Source organism: Symphalangus syndactylus, chromosome 10 (assembly GCF_028878055.3).
Source record: "Symphalangus syndactylus isolate Jambi chromosome 10, NHGRI_mSymSyn1-v2.1_pri, whole genome shotgun sequence".
In the NCBI taxonomy this organism is placed as follows: Eukaryota; Metazoa; Chordata; class Mammalia; order Primates; family Hylobatidae; genus Symphalangus; species Symphalangus syndactylus.
Window position 1 is genome coordinate 99814184 of NC_072432.2, and position 27437 is coordinate 99841620.

Sequence of the window (27437 nt, forward strand, 5' to 3'; positions counted from 1 at the left end):
GAGTTGCAGTGAGCCAAGATCGCGCCATTGCACACCAGCCTGGGCAACAGTAGCGTAACTCTGATTCAAAATAAATAAATAAATAAAAAATAAAAAAACTAGGATCATTTCACAAATAAACTATTGGTTTGTCACTTAACTGATTTGTCACGTTTGCTTTTTATTATGTTGTATTTCTAGATTTTATCCCTGACTACTCAACTATTTGTCCAGGGCAATATAGGAGCATTACGTTAGAATATACTAGCTTTGGAGTGAGTTAAAATGTTGGTTTTCAGTAAGTAAAATTCAAGTGTCCCACTAGAAAGAGGACTGTGATATTTCGTGGTTGGGGTCAAAGGTAACAGGAGACAAGGTAGGCAAAAAGGGGTAAAGTTTAAGTCTCTGCAGACAAATGTTAGGTGTTGTTATTGCAAAATTGAAGAACAAGAATCTTGGGCTTGAAAGGGTGGACGTTTCCCTTGAAACAACCATTCACAGTGTAGGGACTGAAGGGCCAGCTGTGAGGCAGCCGAGCTAGCGCCCTATCCTCACAAAGGGAGTGAAAGACGGAGACGGGTAGCGGGAAAAAAATAAGTGCTGCGTCCAAGAATTCAGGAGTCAGTCCATGTCGCAGAACAGGGAGAAGGGCTGGGAAGAAAAGGCCAGCAAGGCACCTAGGAACAGCGGAATCTCTCGGGAGGAGGTTATGGAGGCCGCAGCGGGTGATGGGTCTCTCTTGAAGGCGGCTTGCCAGGGATTCCCTATTCCGCAGTCCTCTGGGAGACGCAAAGAGAGTTAGGAAAGGCCGTGCAGCAGCGTCGCAGCCGGGCTGGCAACGGGAGAGGAATCCGCAGTGAGGCCTCTCCCCACGTCCTGCCAGCCCAGCTGCCGCCGCCGCCGCCGCCGCCACCGCGGGGCCCGGGATTGGCCCGAGGGCGGCGCAGGGCGGGGCGGGGGCTGCTGGGATGCCGGCCTGAGAGACTCGCGCGCGCGCACACGGGCGCGGGTACGGCGGCGGCGCGCGCGTGCTCTGTCGGCCTGTGCGGCTGCTGCGGTGGAGCGGGCCATGGCAGTGGGGAGCGGGCGAGTGTAGTGCTACGCGGGGCAGGCGGAAGGTGATCGAGAGAGGCAGGGATGGGGGCACCGGAACGGAGCGGTTGCGGCGGCCTGGGTTGCTGACTGCGCACTTGGAATAGTAGCAGGCGGCGGCGGCGGAGCGCCAGGCAGGTGAGTGCGGCGGCCTCGACCCGGATGCGGCGCGGCTGAGGGGCGGCTGGGTCGTGGCGCTGGCTGCGGTGCCCCCGGGCGGGCTGGCGGTGCGCTCTAGCTTGCCGCTACCTGCGGCGCTGGCGACCCTTGTGGTCGCACCGCGCTTCCTGCCAGCTTGGAGGATAACCGCCTACCGGCCGGTGGGGGCATCTGGCTTGGTTGCGGCCCGCCCGGGGCTCTCCAAGGTGAGTGGCGCCCCGGGGCCCCCGGGCGGCAGAGACGCTGCCGGGCGTCCCGGGCTACTGTCGCTTTGGGTCCCGTTCCTGAGGGGCGTCTCTGTGGAGAGACGGCGTCCTCGCGTCCCGCGTCTATGCGGACACCTGCGGAACTTCCCGACCCTCAGGTGCCTTTTTGCGCAGAAGTATATTTCAGAGGCGTGGACCCAGGGTTATTAGGTTACGGACATGTTTTCGAATCCCAGCGCCGCTGCTGACCAGTCCTGGGGCCTTGGGCCAAAATTTCCTGATGTGTTAAATGGAAATAATAATACATACACCATAGGGTTGTTGTGAGGTTAGGCATAACTGAACAAGTGCTAAGTAAATGATACCCCTGCTGCAGCATCTCGTGTTAGCTATTGCTAATTCCCGGCTGCTGGCGTGCGTTTGGGGGCACATTTATTTCCGATCTGCTCTGGTGTTGCAATAACCGATACTGGAGTTGCTTAATATTGGAGCCTGTTACCTCGCAGTGGCCAAAATAGAATCCTATAGTCTCTTAATAGAATCCTGCAGTCTCTTTTCCCGCGGGGGCTGAATTGGAAACCGGTCTCAGGTACTGAGTGGGAATTACTGCTGAAATGAAACCGAGCAAATTCGGGATTCGCTTAGGATGAAAGATGGTGGGACATAAACTTGAAGTGCTTTGCTGTTTCATCTCAAGTGACACTTGAACTCTGCCACTTGTTACAGAGTATAAACACACGAAGAGTATGGAAACAGACTCTTTTTTCTGCATTGCTACATCCAAAGGGAGTGACAAGTGCTTTTGTAAACATCATTGTGGGCAGTGTGACTGTCTGGTGAAGTCATGATAATTAAATAAGATGAGTACTTATTTTGAAGTACTGAATGGAAGTTTGGAGATATGATTCGTAATAAAATTATCTCCAACGAGTCAGAGGTCTCAGCAGTTCATTAATCATTTGGTGATTTTTATGCACATTGTAAGATTTTATGGTAAAAGCAGAACTGTTTAAGTCATAATAATGTAGCACAGGAAAGGGTGGTCAGATAAGGATCTTAACCCAGTTTCAGAATGCAGGTATGGGAGAAAGCAAAGTCTTTTTTCTGACCGGGTGCGTTGGCTCACGCCTATAATCCCAGCACTTTGGGAGGCTGAGGCGGGCGGATCACTTGATTCCAGGAGTTTGACACCAGCCCGAGCAACATGATGAAACCCCGCCTCTACCAAAAACACAAAAATTAGCAGGGCGTGGTGGCGGGCGCTTGTAATCCCAGCTACTTGGGAGGCTGAGGCAGGAGAATCCCTTGAACCCGGGAGGCAGAGGTTGCAGTGAGCCGAGATGGCACCACTGGACTCAAGCCTGGGCGACAGAGCGATACCCTGTCTCAAAAATAAAAATCTTTTTGAGACCGAATCTTGCTTCTTTTTTTTTTTTTTTTTTTTTAATTATTGTTGTTTTTTGAGACAGGGTCTGGGTCTGTCGCCCAGGCTGGAGTGCAATGTCGCCATCTTGGCTCACGGCAACCTCTGCCTCCTGGGTTCAAGCGATCCTCCTGCCTCAGCCTCCCTAGTAGCTGAGACTACAGGGGCGTGCCACCACGCCTGGCCAATCTTTCTTTCTTTTTTTTTTTTTTTTCTGAGACGGAGTTTCGCTTTTGTTGTCCAGGCTGCAGTGCAATGACGCGATCTCCGGCTCACCGCAACCTCCGCCTCCCGGGTTCAAGCGATTCTCCTGCCATAGCCTCCCGAGTAGTTGGGATTACAGGCATGTGCCACCACACGCGGCTAATTTTGTATTTTTTTTGGTAGAGACGGGGTTTCTCCATGTTGGTCAGGGTGGTCTCGAACTCCCAACCTCAGCCTGCCTCGGCCCCCCAAACTGCTGGGATTACAGGCGGAAGCCACCGCGCCCAGCCCAATCTTTGTATTTTTGGTAGAGAGGGGGTTTCGCCATGTTGGCCAGGCTGGTCTTGATCTCCTGGGCTCAAATGATCCACCAGCCTGAGCCTCCCAAAATGCTGGGATTACAGGCATGAACCACCACGACCGGCCGAAAGTAAAAATCTTAAAGGTTTAAACTGGAATCGTATTCACTAAAGCCAAAATGACTCAAGAAACAAAAATCTAATTTACACCCCTGATTCACACCTTGAGTCCACCACCTTCGGAGTGTTTTTTAGAAGTGTTGAAAATCAAGTTGGGTTTTGATTTGTCATTTTGCACCTCTTGCCTGTCTTTCTTGGTGTTCTTAGAGACTCATCCATAAAGGCTTTTGCTTCAACTTGCTTTGTGAATGTCAGCCAACTATATGGAAAAAAGTGAAAAATGAACACTGTAGTCTAAATTACATTCTTTCTTGAGGTTTTCCTGGTTGTCTAGCTTAGACTGTTGAACTCAACAGTAGAACTACTGCTAGCCACTGTGAAAAGGCTGGGAGTCAGAAGTCACCTCTTGGTTTTAGGCCTTAACCTGGGTAAAAACAGCTGGGGCTATGGGAATGTTACCCAGTCTTATGGGCCTCTGTTTTATGTGTTTGTTTGTTTTGAGGTGGAGTCTCACTCTGTCGCCAGGCTGGAGTGCAATGGCACGATCTCCGCTCACTGTGACCTCCAGGGTTCAAGCGATTCTCCTGCCTCAGCCTCCAAATTAGCTGGGACTACAGGTGCACACCACCATGCCCCACTAATTTTTGTATTTTTAGTAAACTGGGGTTTCACCATGTTAGCCAGGATGTTCTCAATCTTTTGACCTCGTGATCCTCCCGCCTTGCCTCCCAAAGTGCTGGGATTACAGGCGTCAGCCACCGTGCCTGGCCCCAATAAATAAATTATTTATTTATTTTTATTTTTTATTTTATTTTTATTTATTTATTTATAGACTGAGTTTTGCTCTTGTTGCCCAGGCTGGAGTGCAATGCGTGATCTCGGCTCACTGCAACCTCCGCCTCCCGGGTTCAAGCAATTCTCTTGCCGCAGCCTCCCAAGTAGCTGGGATTACAGGCGCCCACCACCACGCCCAGCTAGTTTTTTGTATTTTTAGGGGTTTCTCCATGTTGGCCAGCCTGGTCTTGAACCCCTGACCTCAGGTGATCCAGACGCCTCAGCCTCCCAAAGTGCTGGGATTACAGGCGTGAGCCACTGCGCCCAGCACTATTTTTTATGTTATGTTATGTTATGTTATGTTTTTTATTTGAGACGGAGTCTCGCTCTGTCGCCCAGGCTGGAGTGCAGTGGCGTGATCTCAGCTCACTGCAAGCTCCGCCTCCCGGGTTCACGCCATTCTCCTGCCTCAGCCTCCCCAGTAGCTGGGACCACAGGCGCCCGCCACCACGCCCGGCTAATTTTTTGTATTTTTTTTTTTTAGTAGAGACGGGGTTTCACCATGTTAATCAGGGTAGTCTTGATATCCTGACCTCGTGATCCGCCCGTCTCGGCCTCCTAAAGTGCTGGGATTACAGGCGTCATCCACCGTGCCCGACTCCTGCTTTATTATTTGTGTATTCTCTTGGACTTGTTCCTTTTGATTTTTTGTTTTGTTTTGTTTTTTTGAGATGGAGTCGTGCTCTGCCCTTCAGGCTGGAGTGCGGTGGCGCCATCTTGGCTGGCTGCAACCCCCACCTCCCGGGTTCAAGGAATTATCCTGCCTCAGCCTCCGAGTAGCTGGGATTACAAGGCGTGCGCCACCACGCCTGGCTAATTTTTTTGTATTTTTAGTAGAGACAGGGTTTCACCATATTGGCCATACTGGTCTAAAACTCCTAACCTCAGGTGATCCGCCCACCTTGTCCTCCCAAAGTGCTAGGATTACAGGGGCGAGCCACCGCGCCTGGGAGCCGTTTTTTTATTTATAGAATTTGGATGACTGTGGTGGGCAGGGGGTGGTTGTGGTGGTGTACTAGAAAATCACATTATGTAAAGGAACCTTCTAGGATACTCGAGTTTTATGGCTTTCCTCCTCTTCACTCTCTTTGACTTTTCCTTCTCTTGTTGAGTTCAAAACATTCTAATGCCCCAGGGCTTCCGGCCTGTCCCTATTCCTTTCTCTACCTGTATATACTCTTTCTGAATGATCTCATGTTGTCCTGTTCTGTGGTTTATTTATTTTTAGTAGAGAAACTAAAAATAAGTAAATTGTTGTCAACTGCTGTTGCCTCTCAGATTTTTATCTCCAGTCCTGAACTTCAGTCTTCTGCCTGCCTACATGACATCTTCATTTTGTCTGTTTTTAGGCGTCTTTCAATGTAATGGGTTCGCATGGAGCTCTTAATTCCCGTTCCTCTTCCTTCCCTAGCAGTTTTCTTTCTTTCTTTCTTTCTTTCTTTCTTTCTTTCTTTCTTTCTTTCTTTCTTTCTTTCTTTCTTTCTTTCCTTCTTTCTTTTTCTTTCTTTCTTTCTTTCTTTCTTTCTCTTTCTTTCTTTTTCTTTCTCTTTCTCTTTTTTCTTTCTTTTTTTCTTTCTCCTTTCTCTTTCTCTTTTCTTTCTTTCTTTTCCTTCCTTCCTTCTTTCCTTTCTTTCTCTTTCTTTTCTTTCTTTCTGTCTTTCTTTTTCTTTCTTTCTTCTTTCTTTTCTTTCTTTCGCTCTTGTTGCCCAGGCTGGAGTGCAGTGGCGCAATCTCGGCTCACTGCAACCTCTGCCTTCCGGTTTCAAGCGATTCTCCTGTTTCAGCCTCCCGAGTAGCTGTAATTACAGGCACCCACCACCATGTCCCTCTAATTTTTGTATTTTTAGTAGAGACGGGGTTTCACTATGTTGGCCAGGCTGGTGTCGAACTCCTGGGCTCAAGTGATCCGCCCGCTTTGGCCTCCCAAAGTGCTGGGGATTACAGGCGGGAGCCACCGAGCCTGGCCAGCAGTTTTCTTTTCTCCCCGCCCTCCCGCCGTGCCCCCCCCCACCCCCCGCTGCCGCGCCCCGCTCCCTGCTCCCCGCCCGGTCCCCCCAAGCCAGACGGAGTCTTGCTCAGTCATCCAGGCTGGAGTGCAGTGGTGCGATCTCGGCTCACTGCAACCTCTGCCTCCTGGGTTCAAGAGATTCTCCTGTCTTAGCCTCCCAAGTAGCTGGGATTATAGGCACATGCCACCACGCCCGGCTAACCCTAGCAGTTTTCATGTCGTAGCACCCCTCTGCCCCACTCCCCATCCTGTTTGAGTGTAAAATCTAGTGGTTATATATAATTTATCCCTTTCCCTCATCCTCCCTCACTGTACGCACAGCTAATCCTTGAGCACACTCTAAATTTTACCTCCAAAATATATCCCACATATGTTTATTTTCATTTTATTTTTATTCCCACTACCCCAGTTCTTCCTGGGTAGTACCTTCCTAACTGGTCTCCTTGCCTCTGTTCTTACTCTATTTTTCACACAGCAGTCAGAGTGATTTTTACTTATTCTCCTGTTCCAGTGGATTCTCATTACACTAAGAAGTAAATCCAAACTTTATCTGCATGTCAGCTAATTATTGTTTATTTTTATTTTATTTTATTTTTAAAATAGAGATGGGATCTTGCTATGTTGCTCAGGGGTCTTGAATTCCTAGGCTGAAGCAATCCACCCATCTCAGCCTTTATTTATTTTTATTAAATTTTCCTTTATCTGTCATAATCTGAGTGCTAAAAAAAAAATAAATAAAAAAATTTGGCTGGACACAGAGGCTCACACTTGTAATCCCAGAACTTTGGGAGGCCGAGGTGGGCGGATCACCTGAGGTCAGGAGTTTGAGACCAGCCTGGCCAACATGGCAAAACCCCATCTCTACTAAACATACAAAAAAAAAAAAAAAAAAAAATTAGCCTGGTGTGGTGGCATGCGCCTGTAATCCCAGCTATTCTGGAGGCTGAAGCAGGAGAATCACTTGAACCTGGGAGGTGGAGGTTGCAGTGAGCCAAGTTGCACCATTGCACTCCAGCTTGGGCAACAAGAGTGAAACTCCATCTCAGAAAAAAAAAAAATAAAAGATAAAAATTTTTTTAGAGGCGGGGTCTCCTTATGTTGCCCAAGCTGGAGTTCAGTGGCCATTCACAGGTAGTATCATAGGGCACTACAGCCTTGAACTCCTGGTCTCAAGTGATCCTCCTGCCTCAGCCTCCCCAGTAGCTTTAGGCACATTTCACCTCTCCCAGCTTGCTTATTTTATTGTTCATTTATTTATGGTCTTTTTCCTCCAATATAATGTAAGCTCCATGATGGCAGGGACCTTGTCTTCCCTGGAGTATTTTCAGGAACCAGAAAAATGCCTGGAAAATTTAATTAATGGGCCGGGCGCTGTGGCTCACGCCTGTAATCCCAGCATTTTGGGAGACAGAGACGGGCGGATCACAAGGTCAGGAGATCGAGACCATCCTGGCGAACACTGTGAAACCCCGTCTCTACTAAAAATACAAAAAATTAGCCGGGCGTGGTGGCGGGCACCTGTAATCCCAGCTACTCGGAAGGCTGAGGCAAGAGAATGGCGTGAACCCGGGAGGCGGAGCTTACAGTGAGCCGAGATCGTGCCACCGCACTCCAGCCTGGGCGATAGAGCGAGACTCCGTCTCAAAAAAAAAAAAAGAGAAAAGAAAATTTAATTAATGTTGAATGAATAAATGTAGGAATGAAATTAGTTCTAAAATCTTTTGATTGAATGTACAACGTATATCCTGAACACACTTCCCCTTTTTTTTGGTTCCAGTTTTGGGCAAATTAGACAGTAACCAGAGACCCTAGGGTTATTATTCTATCAGGTACCTTTTTTTGTTTTGTTTTGTTTTGTTTTGTTTTTGAGACGGAGTCTCGCTCTGTCGCCCAGGCTGAGTGCAGTGGCGCGATCTCAGCTTACTGCAAGCTCCGCCTCCCAGGTTCACGCCATGTTCCTGCTTCAGCCTCCTGAGTAGCTGGGATTACAGGCGCCCCCACCACGCCCGGCTAATTTTTTTTGGTATTTTTTTTAGTAGAGATGGGGTTTCACGGTGTTAGCCAGGATGGTCTCGATCTCCTGACCTTGTGATCCGCCTGCCTCGGCCGCCCAAAGTGCTGGGATTACAGGTGTGAGCCCCCGGGCCCGGCCTTTTTGTTTTGTTTTTGAAGAGACCAGGTCTGGCTCTGTCACCCAGGCTGGAGTGCAGGGGCACAATCGTAGCTCACCATAACCTTGAACTGCTGTGCTCAAGTGATCCTCCTGCACCGACACCGGCCTCCTAAGTGGTTATTAATAGTTCTATAGGCATATATCACCATGCCTGCCTGGCTAACTGAAAAAACAAAAAAAAATTTCTTAGGTAGACACAGGCTCTTCCTATGTTGCCCAGGCTGGGTCTCACGCTCTTGGCCTCAAGCCGTCCTCCTGCCTTGGCCTCCCAAAGTGCTCTGATTACAGGCTAGAGCCACTGAACCCAGCCTCCTATTAGGCATTCTTAACTCTCTCAATCTTCATTAAGGTGCTCTACCCCTGAAAAGACCAAGGCTTTAGACATTAAGCAATTAATGACAAAAACGAGTGTGAATTTTGTTCACTGTGTCCTGGATCATTAGTCTTTTTGAAAATAAGGAACCAAACAAAACCACCTTGTTTTGCCCTTTTGAGGCTTTGAATTTTGGTCTTGACTGAAGGGGATTGGTTTTAGGATGTGGTAGTTTGATCCTGTATTCAATCGTATTTAGTATTTTTAGAGATCAGGAATATTTATTTATTTATTTATTTATTTATTGCCCGAGTTTTGCTTTTGTTGTCCAGGCTGGAGTGCAATGGTGTAGTCTGGCTTCATTGCAACCTCTGCCTGTTGGGTTCAAGCGATTCTCCTGCCTCAGCCTCCCGAGTAGCTGGGATTACAGGTGCCCACCACCACGGCCAGCTAATTTTGTATTTTTAGTAGAGATGGGGTTTTACCGTGTCAGTCAGGCTGGTCCCGAACTCCTGACCTCAGGTGATCCGCCTGCGTTGGCCTCCCGAAGTGCTGGGATCACAGGCGTAAGCCACTGCACCTGCCCAGGAATTTTTAGTTTAATTAGATAACTTAGTTTTTGAATCTGAGACCCTCCCATTGCACATGTGTGTGAGAGAGTGTGTGTGTTGTAAGAATGTATGTGTATGTACGCTCTGAAATATTTGGTTTAGAGTTACTGTATCTTTTTTTTTTCTCATTAAACTTTGTTTTGATGGGTTTCAAAATTCTGTGACCGATTTTTGGTTCAGTTGTTTCCATTAAAAACTACTGATTTTAAAAGTTAATAATTTAAAACTGCCACATGCCAAAAAAAAAAAAAAAAAAAAGAAAACCCAAATGGTCCGTAACACATTCTCCTTTTCTTCTGAAGGGTTTACAGTGCATTGTTATCATTAACCAGTCATCTACTATTAAACCTAAATGGCTGATTGAAACAAACATTTCTGAGGCTGTTCTTCCACCACTGATTAAGACTCGGGTGGCAGGTATTAGGGATAACATTCATTTAGCCTTCTGAGTTTTCTGGGCAGACTTGGTGACCTTGCCAGCTCCAGCAGTCTTCTTGTCCACTGCTTTGATGACACCCACGGCACGGCAACTCTGTTTCATATCATAAGCAGCAAAATGACCCATAGGAGGATAGTTCTAGAAGCTCTCAACATACATTGGCTTGCCAGGAACCATATCAACTATGGCAGCATCACCAGACTTCAAGAATTTAGGGCCATCTTCCAGCTTCTTGTTAGAATGGTGATCAATCTTTTTCCTTCAGGTCAGCAAACTTTCAAGCAATGTGAGCTGTGTGACAATCCAGTACAGTGGCATAGCCAGCACTGATTTGGCCTGAATGGTTCAGGATAATCATTTGAGCAGTGAAGCCAGCTGCTTCCATTGGTGGGTCATTTTTGCTGTCACCAGCAACGTTGCCATGATGAACATCTTTGACAGACATATTCTTGACATTGAAGTCCACATTGTCTGCAGGAAGAGCTTCACCCAAAGCTTCATGGTGCATTTCAACAGACTGCTTCAGTTCTAACATTGACTGGAGCAAAGGTGACCGCCATTCCGGGTTTGAGAACACCAGTCTCCACTTGGCCTATAGGCACAGTACCAATATCACCAGTTTTGTAGACATACTGGAGAGACAGATGCAAGGGTTTGTCAGTTGGATGAGTTGGTGGTAGGATGCAGTCCAGAGCTTCGAGCAGCATGGTTCCCCTGGCATTACCATCTTTATGGGTGAGTTTCTATCCCATGAACCGAGGCATGTTATCAGTTGGCTTCAGCATGTTGTCACTGTTCCCACCAGAAGTTGGCACAAATGCTACTGTGTCGGGGTTGTAGCCAATTTTCTTAATGTAAGTGCTGACTTCCTTAATGATTTCGTCGTATCTCTATTGGCTGTAGGGTGGCTCAGTGGAATCCATTTTGTTAACACCAATTAGTTGCTTCACACTCAGCCTATAAGCCAGAAGGGCATGCTGACAGGTCTGCCCATTTTTGGAGATACCAGCTTTAAATTCTCCAACACCAGCAGCAACAATCAGAACAGCACAGTCAGCCTGAGATGTCCCTATAATCATGTTATTGATAAAGTCTCTGTCTTCTGGAACATCAATGATAGTCACGTAATACTTGCAATTCTCATATTTTCATAGGGAGATATCAATGGTGATACTATGTTCATGCTCAGCTTTCATTTTATCCAAGACCCAGGCATACTTGAAGAAGTCCTTTCCCATCTCTGCAGCTACCTTCTCAAATCTTTTTTTGACAGGGTCTCACTCTGTCACCCAGATTGGAGTGCAGTGGTGCAATTGTGGCCTACTGCAGCCTTGACCTCCCCAGGTTCAAGTGATCCTTCCAGCCCCCCAAGTAGCTGGGAGTACAGGCATGCACCGTTATGCCCAGCTAACTTTTTTTTTTTTTTGGTATTTTGTAGAGGCAGTGTTTCACCATGTTGCCCAGGCTGGTCTCAAACTCCTGAGCTCAAATGATTTGCCTGCCTTGGCCTCCCAAAGAGCTAGGATTACAGGTGTGGGTCATGCCACCCAGCCTAGGATCTTTCTTTTTGTGACCCCCCTTCTCCCCGAGAATGTATATCTCTTTCATTTCTTTTCTTTTTTTTTTTTTTTTTCGAGGTGGAGTTTCGCTCTTGTTGCCCAGGCTGGAGTGCAATGGCATGATCTTGGCTCACTGCAACCTCTGCCTCCCGGGTTCAAGTGATTCTCCTGGTCTCAAACTCCCAGCGTCAGGTGGGTCCTCCTGCCTGGGCCTCCCAAAGTGTTGGGATTATGGGGATGAGCCACCGCGCCTGGCCATATCTCCTTATTTTCTTTTAATAGCTCCTCAGATATTTAGCAGATCACCTGAGGTTGACCCTTTAACTGGGAGTAGCTAGCTTACTGCTGGAATCAAGAATGTGAATCTCAACAGTCATCTCCTATATTATAGTGTTGCTAGAGATAGGTCTGCAGCTCAGAATTCTGTCCAGTGCAAACCCAAGGACAACAGCATCCCTGGTCCTGTAGTTTGTCTTCTGGTGCTTCAGGCATTCAGGAGACCACCAGGCAAATGCTGATTTGCCCTCAAGGGAAATACGATCCTGATTATCCATGCCTGCAGGGGGAGGATTATATGGATTAAACTAAATCCATGGGTAATCCAAAGGCTTTATTTTAAACTACAGTTTAACCACATTCCTGACCACAGTTTTTTCTTGTATTTCTAATAACTAATTTATAATATTTACTGATTTCACATTTATCTTCTCCTGCCACTTAGAAGTAATGGCAGTTGTGACGCTGAGAAAAGATGGAAGAAGGAGTTAGATAATCAACCAGCAGATGATTTGGTATTAACTGGGTGGTTTAGCTACAATGCTTTCTAGACCATGAAGACCTGAATTCCATGAATTCCTTACCTGCTGAGTAACTGTCAACAAGAGGTCGAACTCCATTTTGATACATTTGTACTTTACTTGCTTTAATGATTGAGCTTTTGTGATTTAAGTAATCAGTATTTCAGATTATCAGAATTATAACCCAATTTGAAGTTTTCCTTTACTGTTTAATAAGTTAGCCTACTGATAGTTTTTTAATTTTTTAAAAATTTTTTCATTATTATTATTATTATTATTACTTATTTATTTTTTTTGAGACGGAGTCTCGCTCTGTCGCCCAGGCTGGAGTGCAGTGGCGCAATCTCGGCTCACTGCAAGCTCCGCCTCCGGGGTTCACGCCATTCTCCTGCCTCAGCCTCTCCGGGTAGCTGGGACTACAGGCGCCTGCCACCACGCCTGGCTAATTTTTTGTATTTTTAGTAGAGACAGGGTTTCATCGTGGTCTCGATCTCCTGACCTCGTGATCCGCCCGCGTCGGCCTCCCAAAGTGCTGGGATTACAAGCGTGAGCCACCGCGCCCGGCAAATTTTTTCATTATTATTTTTTGAGATGGAGCCTCGCACTGTTGCCAGGCTGGAGTGCAGTGACGCCATCTCGGCTCACTGCAACCTCTGACTCCCTGGTTCAAGTGATTCTTCTGCCTCAGCATCCCGAGTAGCTGGCATTACAGGCATGCGCCACCACGCCCAGCTAATTTTTGTATTTTTAGTAGAGACGGGGTTTCACCATGTTGCCCAGGATGGTCTCGATCTCCTGACCTCGTGATCTGCCCACCTCGGCCTCTCAAAGTGCTGGGATTTCAGGCGTGAGCCACCTTGCCCAGCCGTTGCTTTTTTTTTTTTCTGTAGCCAGTCCACTACTACATCTGACAAGTTACGTGTTCATAGTTACACAATAACTATTCATATTTCATTAAATAGTTGAAATATGATCACTTAAAATTGTTTATTCTTGATTTAGTATAGGCCTTGTATTTATTTTTATTTTTTTTTTTAGGCATGGGGACTTGCTGTGTTGCCCAGCTGGCCTGTAACTCCTGGGCTCAAGCGATCCTCCCACCTCAGCCTCCAGAGTAGCTGGGACCACGGGCAGGTTTTGTATTTAGATTCTATTAAAGTCAGTGTTTTCTTGTAGCTTCATAAACCATTACAAATTGCTGCCATTGTGTTATCTGAAAAAAAATGTAGTTTGTTAACTGAAATGTTTTTCTGCAGTGATATATGTCAGCTTGAACCCAGGAGGCTGAGGCTGCAGTGAGCCAAGATCACGCCACTGCAAAAAAAAAAATATATATATATATATATATTATATATATATATTTATATATATTATATATATATAAATTTTTTTTTTTTTTGCAGGCCGATTTTCCTGCCTCAGCCTCCCAAGTAGCTGGGATTACAGGCGTGTGCTACACACCTGGCTGATTTTTGTATTTGTAGTAGAGATGGGGTTTCACTGTGTTGGCCAGGCTGGTCTCGAACTGCTGACCTCAGGTGATCCACCCACCTCAGCCTCCCAAAGTGTTGAGGCACCGTAACTGGCTGCAGTTATATATTTTCTTTTTCTTTTATTTTTGAGACGGAGTCTCACTCTGTTGCCCAGGCTGGAGTACAGTGGCGTGAACTTGGCGCACTGCAACCTCTGCCTCCCGGGTTCCAGCTGTTCTCCTGCCTCAGCCTCCCGAGAAGCTGGAACTACAGGTGCGTGCCACCATGCCCGGCTAATTTTTGTATTTTTTAGTAGAGACAGGGTTTCACCATATTGGCCAGGCTGGTCCCGAACTCCTGACCTCATGATCTGCCCTTCTTGACCTTGTGATCTGCCTGCCTCGGCCTCCCAAAGTGCTGGGATTATAGGCGTGAGCCACCATACCCGGCCTAGTTATATATTTTCAAAAGTCAAGTTCCATATTTATGAGCTAATTATCATTCCTCTTAAATTTTGAGCGAGAGTTCCTGGGGATAGCCAACTGGAATTTTTTTTTTTTTTTCTGGAGACCTGTCTTGCTCTGTCACCCAGGCTGGAGTGCAGTGGAACCATCTTGGCTCTCTGCAGTGTGGACCTCCTGAGCTCAAGCAAGCCTCCCCAGTATCTGGGATTATAAGTGTGTGCTACCCATGTCTGACTACTTTTTGTATTTTTCATGGAGAAAGATTTTGCCGTGTTGCTCACGCTAGTCTCAAACTTCTGGGCTTGAGTGATCTGCCAGCCTCAGCCTCCCAAAGTGCTGGGATTACAGGTGTGAACCAAAGCACCCGGCCAAGCTGTCTTAACTCTTGATGTGCACCTTCACCCACCATTCCATTATTAATATTTTTCCTTTTTTAATTTTTATTTTATTTTTATTTTTTAAGACAGGGTCTCACTCTATTGCCCAAGCTGGAGTGCAGTGACACCATCTCGGCTCACTGCAACCTCTGCCTCCCAGGTTCAAGCGATTCTTCTGTGTCAGCCTCCCAAGTAGCTGGAATTACAGATGCCTGCCACCACTCCCAGCTAATTTTTGTGTTTTTAGTAGAGGTGGGATTTCACCATGTTGGTCTGGCTGGTCTTGACCTCCTGACCTCAGGTGATCCGCCCACCTCGGCCTCCCAGAGTGCTGGGATTACAGACATGAGCCGCCATGCCCAGGCTATTAATATTTTTCCTAACTGAGGAGCTTCTGGGTTTTAGGTCTTCATTTTGCTCACAAGTATTGTCTAATATCTCTGTAATTTGTACATGATGGTCCAGTGGCTCCTGACCTTAGGTGAGCCACCCACCGCAGCCTCCCAGAGTGCTGGGATTACAGGCGTGAGCCACCCTGCTCAGCCCTGAGCATTAATTTGTTTTTGTTGTTGTTATTGTTGTTGTTGTTGTTTTTTTGAGACGGAGTCTTGTTCTGTCGCCAAGCTCGAGTGCAGTGGCACAATCTCGGCTCACTGCAACCTCCGACTCCCGAGTTCAAAGGATCTCCTGCCTCAGCCTCCTGAGTAGCTGGGATTACAGGCACGTACCACCATGCCCAGCTAATTTTTGTATTTTTAGTAGAGACAGGGTTTCACCATGTTGGCCAAGATGGTCTCGATTTCCTGACCTCGTTGTCTGCCTGCGTCAGCCTCCCAAAGTGCTGGGATTACAGGCATGAGCCACCACGTCCGGCCACCATTAATTCTTTTTGTAGGCATTATCCTATTGGTATACTCACATGTGTCGAAAATGATGTATGGTGAAGGCTCTTTGTTGCATTATTGTTTATAATGGCAAAATTCCTGAAGTAACTTAAATGTTTTTCACTAGGGGAATTGTTTTTTAAAAAATTGGACATTCCTGTGATTGAATGCTCTGTAGCCATTTAACAGAGTGAAGAAAGTGGGCCAGGCACGGTGGCTCATGCCTATAATCGCAGCACTCTGAGAGGCCGAGCTGGGTGGATCATCTGAAGTCAGTAGTTCTAGACTAGCCTGGCCGACATGGTGAAACCCCGTCTCTAATAAAAGTACAAAAATTAGCCAGGTGTGGTGGTGCGCACCTGTAATCTGAACTACTTGGGAGGCTGAGGCAGGAGAATTGCTTAAGCTCCGGAGGCAGTGGTTGCAGTGAGCTGAAATTGCACTACTGCACTCCAGCCTGGGCAACAGAGCAAGACTCCGTCTCAAAATAAACAAACAAACAGAATGAAGAAAGTGTTTATGTACTGATGTGGAATCATTTTACCACATAAATGAGTTAGGTTAAAAAAACCACAAAGGTGTGGTTACAATATGTGGGGAATACTATCACTGTTACAGTTATTCCTATTAATGAGTAATGTAATAATATTGTAACAGGAAATTCTGAGGTGATGTTTGAATTGAGATGTGAAAGGTGAATTATGTAGGTCAGTGTTTCTCATCTGGGGTTGGGACTGATGTTTAGGGACTGTTTCAGGAATGAGAGCAGGGGACGATTTTAGCTTGTACAATTATTGGGGAATGTATTAGTATTTAGTGTGCAAAGGCCAGTCATGTTAGCCTTAGTAATGTAAAGTGTGCAACAGTCTTACAAAGCAAAGATTTGTTTTGTGTCTTGTAACATCATCAATTTTCACTTCACATAGGTGAAAACCTATTTGTTTTAGTCCGTAACAGTGGATCTCAACTCTGGCTGCACATCAAAATCACTTGAGAAGGCTTGATTGATTGATTGAGACAGTCTCGCTCTTGCTCAGGCTGGAGTGCAGTGGCGCAATCTCAGCTTACTGCAGCTTCTGCTTCAGGTTCAAGCGATTCTCCTGCCTCAGCCACCCAAGTAGCCCGAGACTACAGACACTTGTGACCATGCCCAGCTAATTTTTGTATTTTTAGTGAAAATGGGGTTTCGCCATGTTTTCCAGGTTGGTCTCAAACTCCTGGCCTCAAGTGATCTGCCCGCCTTGGCCTCCTAAAGTGTTGGGATTACAGGCGTGAGCCACACCATGCCTGGCCTACTAGGGAAGTTTTTAAAAGATGATGAGGCTGTACCTCATATGAATTACATAAAAATCTTTGAGATGATACCTCAGCATCAGTAGTGTTTAAAAATTTCCTTCTTATTCTAATGTATAGCCCAGGTTGAAACCATTGCCTAAATCCTAACTTCATTTTACACATAAAATATAAAAATGGCATAGTTTTAATATTCAGTTTTCCCAGAATTCACCTCCTTTGGAAATCTAGAGGAGATTTTGCTTTGGTTTGTTCAGAACTTTACCAAGAGTTATCTTTCTAAAATGTATGTCACCAGTGGCATATGTTGGTAGTGATTTTTTTTTTTTTTTTTGGAGACGGAATCTCATTCTGTCGCCCAGGCTGGAGGGCAATGGCGCAATCTCGGCTCACTGCCACCTCCGCCTCCAGGGTTTAAGTGATTCTTCTGCCTCAGCCTCCTGAGTAGCTGGGACTATAGGCACGTGCCACCACGCCTGGCTAATTTTTGTACTTTTAGTAGAGACGGGGTTTCACCATGTTAGCCAGGATGGTCTCGATCTCCAGACCTTGTGATCCACCCACCTTGGACTCCCAAAGTGCTGGGATTACAGGTGTGAGCCACCACGCCTGGCCTGGTAGTGATGTTTAATCACCAAGACAATATGTGCACATCAGTCTGCCTTTGTAGCTGTGATATTCAGTAATTTTAAGTTTAGGTTCAAGCTTTGACTACCTTTTTATGACTTATAATGTAGTCGTACCAGAGCATTTACCATTAGCATATATATAATTTTGTACTAAGTTATATTCATTTCTCTTTATATTACAGTTAAGACTCTATATAACATATACATATATGTAACTAAAGTTTTGTTTAGTTTGTATTATGTATACATCTTGTTTCCAATGGTAAAGGGATGTTATGAAATATTTATTATTTAAAAAAAGGAAGCATTGAGTCCAGCACATGGGAAGGCTCTTTAGCAGGAGGGAGCCTGGCATTTCGGAGGAACTAAAAGGAGGCCATTCTAGCCTGAGAGAGTGAGGTCGAGAGGTGTGTAGTATAAGGGTGTAAGATGAGCCAAAAAGAGAGGTAGAGTCCATGCAGCGCCTTGGAGGCTGTGGGGAGGATCTTGGAGAGTTGTTTGACTGGAACAAAAGCTGAGGCATCGTGAGCTGTGGAGTTGCTTGACCAAGTGGAATTTATAGCTGAAATGGACATTAAAGAGCATTTAGTTAAACCATCTTGTTTTACAAATAAGAAAAAGGAAGTTAAGGGAACTTTCCCAAGGTCACACAGTGAATAAATGAGCTAGAGCCAGAACTTGATGACACAGTTCTTTGTTTCTGCCTGACTGCCAGGCAGAGGAGTTAGATTTTAGACATTTAGGAGCATATTGGGTTTTGAACGAGAGAATTCCAGGATGGAGATGGCTGCATGGCTGTGTGCAGGCTGGAGGCAGTGAATAATAGAGAGTCATAAGGTCAGGACCTCCATGATTTTATTCTCTGTTCAAACTGAATCACTAAATATGAGTTTCCATCTTGACTATTATTTTAAATAGAGACAGGGTCTTACTATGTTACCCAGGCTGGACTTGAACTCCTAGGCTCAAGCTATCGATAGCTCCCACCTCAGCCTCCTGAGTAGCTGGGACTACAGGCATGTACTACCACGCCCAGCCCCATCTTGACTTAAGCTCAGTTATTTAATAGCTTTTGTTTTCCTTTTTAGAGATGGGATCTCATTCTGTTGCCAAGGCTGGAGTGCATTGGTGCAGTCATAGCTCACTGCAGCCTCAAACTCCAGGGCTCAAGTACTTGATCCTCCCACTTCAGCCTCTGGTGACTCAGGAGGCACAAGCCACTGTGCCTAGCTAATAGTTTTTTGTGTTAGTGTAACTGTCTCCCCTTCTAGATCGTACACCTTTTACTTCCTATACATTCTGGCCCAGTGCTTTATTTATATAAAGTATTGAGTTTTACTTGTGAGTTCCCCTAGCATCAAGGTTTGAATTGGGCCATCAGCCTACTAGCATCTACATTTTACGTTGCCGCATTGACTCTTTACCTGCTTGTGTATTTTGGCTCAGTAGTTTTAGGGGTGCCTGCAAGGATTAATTAATGCTCTTCTCTACCAGCATATTTTAATTATTCTACTTTTTTTTTGAGATGGAGTTTCACTTTTGTTGCCCAGGCCGGAGTGCAATGGCGTGATCTCAGCTCACCGCATCCTCTGCCTCCTGTGTTGCAGTGATTCTCCTGCCTCAGCCTCCCAAGTAGCTGGGATTACAGGCATGCGCCACCAGGCCCGGCTAATTTTTTTTGTATTTTTAGTAGAGACGAGGTTTCTCCATGTTGGTCAGGCTGGTCTTGAACTCCCGACCTCCAGTGATCCACCTGCCTCAGCCTCCCAAAGTGCTGGGATTACAGGCATGAGCCATGGCGCCCGGCCAATTATTATACTTTTAAGTTGTGCTGAAAATAGGGAAATAAATAGGACCTCTAAGGTCTAGATCTTTTTCAGAATGATTTTTTGTGTACTTAATTCTCTGTAATATTAGCCATGGATTGGTCCTATTGTGGTACATCACCCAAATGATGTGAATAAACTCTCAGAATTCTTGATACCATTTGGTGACTCACAGTGAGGGTAGCCTCATTGTTACTAGCAATTAACTGACAATCTCCAGTGAAACTGTCACCTTGTGGTTTTTATTTTTTATTTTTTAAATTTATATTTATTTATTTATTTATTTTGAGACAAAGCCTCACTCTTGTTCCCAGGCTAGAGTACAATGGCGTGATCTTAGCTCACTGCAACCTCTGGCCTCCTGGGTTCAAGCGATTCTCCTGCCTCAGCCTCCTGAGTAGCTGGGATTACAGGCGCTTGCCACCATGCCCAGTTAATTTTTGTATTTTTAGTAGAGATGGGGTTTCACCATGTTGGCCAGGCTGGTCTCGAACTCCTGACCTCAAGTGATCCGCCCACCTCGGTCTCCCAAAGTGCTGGAATTATAGGCGTGAGCCACCATGCCCGGCCAGTTTTTATTTTATTTTAATTTATTTGCTTTTTAGAGACAGGGTTTCACTCTGTTGCCCAGGCTCACTACAGCTTCAACCTCCTGGGCTCAAACAATCCTCCCACCTCAGCCTCCCATATAGCTGGTACCACAGGTATGCACCACTATGCCTGGCTAATATTTGTATTTTTTGTAGAGACAGAGGTTTCGCCACATTGCCCAGGCTGGTCTCAAGCTACTGAGCTCAAGTGATCCACCTGCCTCGGTCTCCCAAAGTGCTGGGATTACAGGCATGAGCCATTGCACCCAACCCGCCTTATGATTTTTAACTATCTTATTCAAATATATAAAAAGATTACCACTGAGTGTGTGTGTGTGAGTGAAAAATACCTAAAAAGAGGAGAAGTTACTGCCATGTATTGAGGATTTCTTTGTGCAGGCACCAGGCTAAGTGCATAATTATTTATTTGAATGCAGTTTATCCGTCGGTATCTGTGAAGGATTGGTTCCAGGATTCCTTGTGGATGTCAAAATCCATGGGTGCTCAAGTCTGTTAGATAAAATGGTGTAGTATTTGCATGTAACCTGCACACATCCTCCTGTATACTGTGTACTACTGTATGTTGTTCTAGAGATAACCTGTGCATTTATGAATAATTTATGAATATATACATGTAAACCCACACTCTCACAAATGGCAGCATAGCATGCTCATTATTCTGTGTCTTCTCTTATCTCTTAATATATTTGATGCCATGTATCTGTAGGTGTAGAACTGCTTTATTCTTTTTTCAGGACTGCTTTGTATTGTGTCAATGTAACATATTTTTTCTGTATTTATATATGGATGGATGTTTAAATTGTTTCTAATCTTTTTTTAATTCTTTTTCTTCTTTTTTCTTTCTTTTGTAACACCAGGCATTAAGAATTTGTAATCTTTTGTTATGGTTTTGACTAGTTTTTTTTTTTTTTTTTTGAGACAGGATGTGGCTCTGTCACCCAGGCTGGAGTGTAGTGGCACAATCTTGGCTCACTGCAACCTCTGCCTCCTGAGCTCAAGGCATCCTCCCACCTGAGCCTCCAGAGTAGCTAGGACTGCAGGAATACACCAACACACCAGACTAGTTTTTGTATTTTTTTTTTTTTGAGATGGAGTCTCGCTCTGTTGCTCCAGCCTCGTTGCCCAGGCTGGAGTACAGTGGCATGATCTCGGCTCACTGCAAGCTCCGCCTCCTGGGTTCATGCCATTCTCCTGCCTCAGCCTCCTGAGTAGCTGGGACTGTAGGCGCCTGCCACCACGCCCGGCTAATTTCTTTTTGTATTTTTAGTAGAGACGGGGTTTCACCGTGTTAGCCAGGATGGTCTCGATCTCCTGACCTCATGATCCACCTGCCTCGGCCTCTCAAAAGTGCTGGGATTACAGGTGTGAGCCACCGTGCCTGGCCAAATTTTTGTATTTTTTGTAGAGATGGGGTTTTGCCATGTTGCCCAGGCTGGTCTAGAATTCCTGAGTTCAAGTGATCTGCCCACCTTGGCCTCCCAAAGTGCTGGGATTACAGGTGTCAGCTATGCCTAGGTGGTTTTGACTAGTTTAATATGGCCAAATTTGAGATCAACCTTTGGAACATACGTGTGGAGACAGAGACAAAGGATAACGGTTGAGTGGAGGAAGGAAGGTGGAGGGTTGGGGAAATCTAGAGAGAGCTAGAAAAAGTAAAGGGAAGAGATATTTAAGGAGAGAGGAATAAAGGAGTGAAATAGCCCTGGTCTTCCCAAGGCTGATACTGAAACCCAAGACTCAATTTTTTTTTTTTTTTTTTTTTTTTTTTTGAGATAGTCTCACTCTGTCACCTAGGCTGGAGTGCAGTGGTGTGACCTCAGCTAACTGCAACCTCCACCTTCTGGCTTCAAGTGATTCTTCTGCCTCAACCTCCCTAGTAGCTGGGATTATAGGCGCCCACCACCACACCTGGCTAATTTTTGTATTTTCAGTAGAGTCGTGGTTTCACCATTTTGGTCAGGGTGGTCTCGAACTCCTGATTTCTTTTTTTTTTCTTTTTGCACACAAAACAATAAACATTTTCTAAAAATACATACAAACAAAAAGATGCATATCAAACATGTTAGGAAGGTTGCACATGGGAAGACAGGGAATAGAAATGGGGGGTGGGAATTAAAGAAAATAAATGAGAGAGGGACTTTGTATGGATCAATGATAATAACTCAATCCTCTATTTGACAAAGAAGAAGGAGAAGGAAGAGGAAGAAAAAGCAAGTGGGATAAAGGATCAGAAAGGGAGGAAAATAGAAAAAATTAGAGTATGACTCCAGGGTAGACCTGTTTTGTTGTCGCTAGGTTGGTTGGTTGGTTTGTCTGTTGTATTTTTCATATGTTTCACCATGTTGGCCAGGCTGGTCTCGAACTCCTAGCCTGAAGTGATCAACCCGCCTCGGCCTCCCAGAGTGCTGGGACTACAGGCGTGAGCCACCACGTCCAGCCCCCACATTGCGTCTGGCCTCCGTGGTAGACCTCCCAGACAAACTCCTGATTTCAAGTGATCCTCCCGCCTCGGCCTCCCAAAGCGCTGGGATTACAGACATGAGCCACTGCACCCACCCGACTCAATCTTTCTATGACTGTCTTGGAACCAGACTGTTTGAGTTTATAGTTATTAGTCATGTAATCTTGGGCAAGTTGTCGTTTCTTTCTGTCCCTCCATGTCCTCTTAAAAATGGGAGAAATGGGATTATACTTCATCATGTCATCATGTGTTGATTTATGTAGAACTGTTAGTATAGTATCCACACTGAGAAAGCTTTCTACTTCTTTCCCTATCCCCAACTTGGCTCTTAATTCAGCCTTTTTCAGCCCAGGTGTATTTCTCCTCCAAACCATTTAGGTTGTGGTAAGGGCCCCACTTGTGTATCTTACACCTTTGTTAGCTTTTACCCCATTTCTTTGGAATGCTCATATCTAATTGTTTACCCCACCTGAGGGTGAGGAATCATCTCTTGTAATGTCTTGTATAATTTAATTTCTGCCACCACCACCACTAAAATACTTGACATAATGCCTGGTATAGAGTAGGCCCTTAATCGGCCGGGTGTGGTGGCTCACGCCTGTAATCCCAGCACTTTGGGAGGCCAAGGCAGGCAGATCACAAGGTCAGGAGATCAGGACCGTCCTGGCTAACATGGTGAAAGCCCGTCTCTACTAAAAATACAAAAAATTTGCTGGGTGTGGTGGTGGGCGCCTGTAGTCCCAGCTACTCGGGAGGCTGAGGCAGGAGAATGGCGTGAACCCGGGAGGTGGAGAGATCGTGCCACTGCACTCCAGCCTGGGCGACAGAGCGAGACTCCGTCTCAAAAAAAAAAAAAAAAAAAAAAAATAGAGTAGGCCCTTAATCATGTGTGAATTAAACTGAAGAAAGACTTTGGCCTTAGAAACATTTAGCTTGCACAAGCTAACTTTTTTAGTGTTGACTCTGAGGTGGTTTAGATCTTCGGGAACTGTATCACTTAAGTGTGTCTTAACTCTCTGGGTGAACCATAGTCTGAGTACAAAATGCTGGGGTAGAGCAGAGGGATTCTCTTGACAGAAAAGCTGATGTGGTCCTAAATAGCATTGGTAGAATTGTAGCCAGTCCTAAAAAGGAATGATGTTCAGTTCTAGACACCACTAAAAAAATTTTCTTTTCTTATTTTGAGATAATTGCAGATTCACATGCAGTTGTAAAAAATAATACAGAGGAATCCATTATCCTTTACCCATAATACTCCAATGGTAACATCTTGCATAACTGTGGAAAGATACCACAGCCACGACATTGACTTGGCTATAGTTTATATATCTTACTCACATTTCACCAGTTTTACATTCACTTATTTCAGTGTGTATTTAGGTCATTCAGTTTTATTATATCTATAGATTTGAGTGACCACCACCACCGTAAAGTCACAATAGTTCCATTACAAGAGTCTCTCATTCTGGCTGGGCGTGGTGGCTCACACCTGTAATCCCAGCACTTTGGGAGGCTGAGGTGGGTGGATCACCTGATGTAAGGAGTTCGAGACCAGCCCAGCCAACATGGTGAAACCCCATCTCTTCTAAAAATACAAAAAATTAGCCGGGCATGGTGGCGCATGACTATAATCCCAGCTACTTGGGAGGCTGAGGCAAGAGAATCACTTGAACTCAGGAGTTGGGGGTTGCAGTCAGCCGAGATCACACCATTGCACTCCAGGCTGGGTGACAGAGTGAGACTTTGTCTCAAAAAAAAAAAAAAAAGCCAGGCACGGTGGCTCACACCTGTAATCCCAACACTTTGGAAGGCTGAGGTGGGCAGATCACGAGATCAGGAGCAAGACCAGCTTGACCAATATGGTGAAACCCCATCTCTACTGAAAATACAAAAATTAGCCAGGAGTGGTAGTGTGTGCCTGTAGTCCCAGCTACTTGGGAGGCTGAGGCAGGAGAATCGCTTGAACACAGGAGGTGGAGGTTGCAGTGAGCCAAGATCGCACCACTTGCACTCCAGCCTGGGTGACAGCGAGACTCTGTCTCAAAAAAAAAAAAAAAAAAAAAATCTCTCATTCTACCTTTTTATAGCCCCAGTCACCTCCCTCCCACCCTTTCTAACCTCTGGCAACCACTAATCTGTTTTTTTATGATTTTGTCGTTTCAAGAATGTTATATAAATGAAATCATCTAGGAGCTTGGCTTTTTTCTTTTTTAGAGATACGGTCTTGCCCTGTTGCCCAGGCTTTAGTGTAGTAGTACGATAATAACTCACTGCAGCCTCAAACTCTTGGGCTCAAGCAGTCCTCTGGCCTCAGCTTCCCAAGTAGCCAAGAATTACAGGCATGTGCCACTACACCCAGCTAATTTTTAAAAATTTTTGTAGAGACAAGGTTTTGCTACGGTGCCTGGGCTGGTCTTGAACTCCTGGGCTCCAGTGATCTTCCTGCCTTGGCCTCCCAAAGTGCTGGGATTACAGGCGTGAGCCACCATGCCTAGCCTGTTTTTTTTTTCAGTCAGCATAATTCTCTGAAGATCCATCTAAATTGTTATGTTTATCTGTAGAAATTTTCTTGCATATCAGGGCTGGGCCCAGTGGCTCACGCCTGTAATCCCAGCACTTTGGGAGGCCGAGGCGGGCGGATCACGAGGTCAGGAGATCAAGACCATCCTGGCTAACACGGTGAAACCCCGTCTCTACTAAAAATACGAAAATTAGCCAGGCGTGGTCGCAGGCGCCTGTAATCTCAGCTACTCGGGAGGCTGAGGCAGGAGAATTGCTTGAACCTGGGAGGCGGAGGTTGCAGTGAGCCGAGATTGCACCATTGCACTCCAGCCTGGGCATCAAAGTGAGACTCTGCCAAAAAAAAAAAAGGGAAATTTTCTTGCATATCAATAGTATAGTTACCACATTTAGAAAACTTAACATTGGTACCGTATTGTTACCTAATATATAGTTTATATTCCAATTTTACCAATTATGTATTTTTTTCCCCACAATGTTTTTTAGTTGTCCTTAGTGGTGCCATGACAGTTTCTTAGACTTTTTTTTTTTTTTGGCAGAATCTTGCTCTGTCACCCAGGCTGGAGTGTAGTGGCGCAATCTCGGCTCACTGCAATCTCTGCTCACTGCAACCCTCGCCTCCCGGGTTCAAGCGATTCTCCTGCCTCAGCCTCCTGAGTAACTGGGATTACAGGCACGCACCACCATGCCCATCTAATTTTTGTATTTTTAGTAGGAACAGAATTTCGCTACGTTGACCAGGCTGGTCTCAAACACCTGACCTTGTGATCTGCCCATCTCAGCCTCCCAGAGTACTGGGATTATAGGCGTGAGTCACGGCGCCCGGCCGACATTTATTTATTTATTTATTTATTTTTTGAGACGGAGTCTTGCTCTGTCGCCTAGGCTGGAGTGCAGTGGCGCGATCTGGGCTCACTGCAAGCTCCGCCTCCCGGGTTCACGCCATTCTCCTGCCTCAGCCTCCGGAGTAGCTGGGACTACAGGCGCCCGCCACCACGCCCGGCTAATTTTTTTCTGTGTTTTTAGTAGAGACGGGGTTTCACGGTGTTAGCCAGGATGGTCTCAATCTCCTGACCTCGTGATCCATCCACCTCGACCTCTCAAAGTGCTGGGATTACAGGTGTGAGCCACCATGCCGGCCCAACATTTCTTGTTTTTGATGACCTTGACAGTTCTGAGGAATACTAGTCAGTTATTTTGCATAATGTCTTTCAATTGAATTTTTCTGATTTGTTTTTTTAATGATTAGACTGGAATTACGGGTTTTTGCGGGGAAGACCACAGAAGTAAAGTGCCATTTTTCTGACATGATATCAAAAGTATATACTAAAAAATGAATTATCATTGTTGATGTTGTCCTTGATTGGCAGGCTGAGGTAGCTTGTTAGGTTTCCCTGCTATAAAGTTACTCTTTCCCTCTCCTTTTCATATTATACTTTTTGGAAGGAAGGCACTATGTGCAGCTCACACTTAAAGAGTGGGGCGTTATAGTTCCTTTCCTTGATGGGGGTGTATCTACACAAATTATTTGGAATTCTGTGTGGGAGATTTATTCTGCCCTCCCATTTATTTGTTTAATCATTTACTTATATCAGTGTAGACTTGTAGATATATTTATTTTGTACTTTGGTTTATAATCCAATACTTCATTACTTTATTGCTCAAAATATTCTAGCTTTGGCCATTGGGAGCTCTTTCAGTTTGCCCTAGTCCCTTTCATGATTTCCTATCATTGTGTGTGTGTGTGTTCGTGTGTGTGTGTGTGTTTGAGCACTTTTTTAGTTTACATTACTACAAGATATTCAAGGCTTACTTTGTGTATTTCTTACCTCATCCTAGGATCAGTCATTTCTCCAAGGAAACTGGTCCCTTTTATTGGAGAACAGTGTTAGAAACTAAGAGTTGAACATAATGTGCACTCTTTACTACTGGGGTATCTGCTTCTAAGCTCTCTCAGCTGATAGAACAAGGAAATATATGTGAATACTATATACATATGTCTATACATTTATCCATATTTAACTATGTCTGTGTTAAGCTAAACATTAGTTTATACTGATGTTTCTAACTCCAGTCCATTCTCGCTTCCTCTTCTTGTTTAACTGCTGTAAACTCCTACTCCAATAGTGAAAAATCTGGCTTTTAATTTTCTTTTTTTTTTTTTTTTGAGACGAAGTCTCACTCTTGTCCCCCAGGCTGGAGTGCAATGGTGCAATCTTGGCTCAGTGCAACCTCTGCCTCCCGGGTTCAAGCGATTCTCCTGCCTCAGCCTCCCGAGTAGCTGGGATTACAGGCGCCTGCCACCATGCCCGGCTAATTTTTTTATTTTTAGTAGTGACGGGGTTTCACCATGTTGGCCAGGCTGGTCTTGAACTCCTGACCTCAGGTCATCCACCCGCCTCAGCCTCCCAAAGTGCTGGGATTACAGGCATGAGCCACCGCACCCGGCTTAATTTTCTTAATCGTATCTTTCACAGAAGTTGTAAGTTTTTTTTTGAGACAGAATCTCACTCTGTCTCCCAGGCTGGAGTGCAGTGGCACAGTCTCGGCTCACTGCAGTCTCCGCCTCCCAGGTTCAAACGATTCTCTTGCCTCAGCTTCCTGAGTAGCTGGGATTACAGGTGCATGCCACCACGCCTGGCTAATTTTTTTTTGCATTTTTAGTAGAGATGGGGTTTCACCAT

At 45.5% G+C, this 27437-nt stretch overlaps 1 protein-coding gene and 1 pseudogene across 2 annotated transcripts in view; one reads left to right on the forward strand and one right to left on the reverse strand.

Moving 5' to 3' along the window:
- Window positions 1-934: 934 nt before the first annotated feature.
- The window catches only part of PIK3CB (phosphatidylinositol-4,5-bisphosphate 3-kinase catalytic subunit beta), a 187817-nt gene continuing 161314 nt past the window's right edge, over window positions 935-27437 (forward strand). The window contains exon 1 of one of the 2 annotated variants that reach the window (XM_055295261.2): window positions 935-1209. The gene's annotated coding sequence lies outside the window, so the exon portion shown is untranslated. The remainder of the gene's footprint in view (window positions 1210-27437) is intronic. The other variant, XM_063610702.1, reaches the window with a different exon arrangement.
- Window positions 8252-11125, reverse strand: LOC129491250 (elongation factor 1-alpha 1-like; annotated as a pseudogene).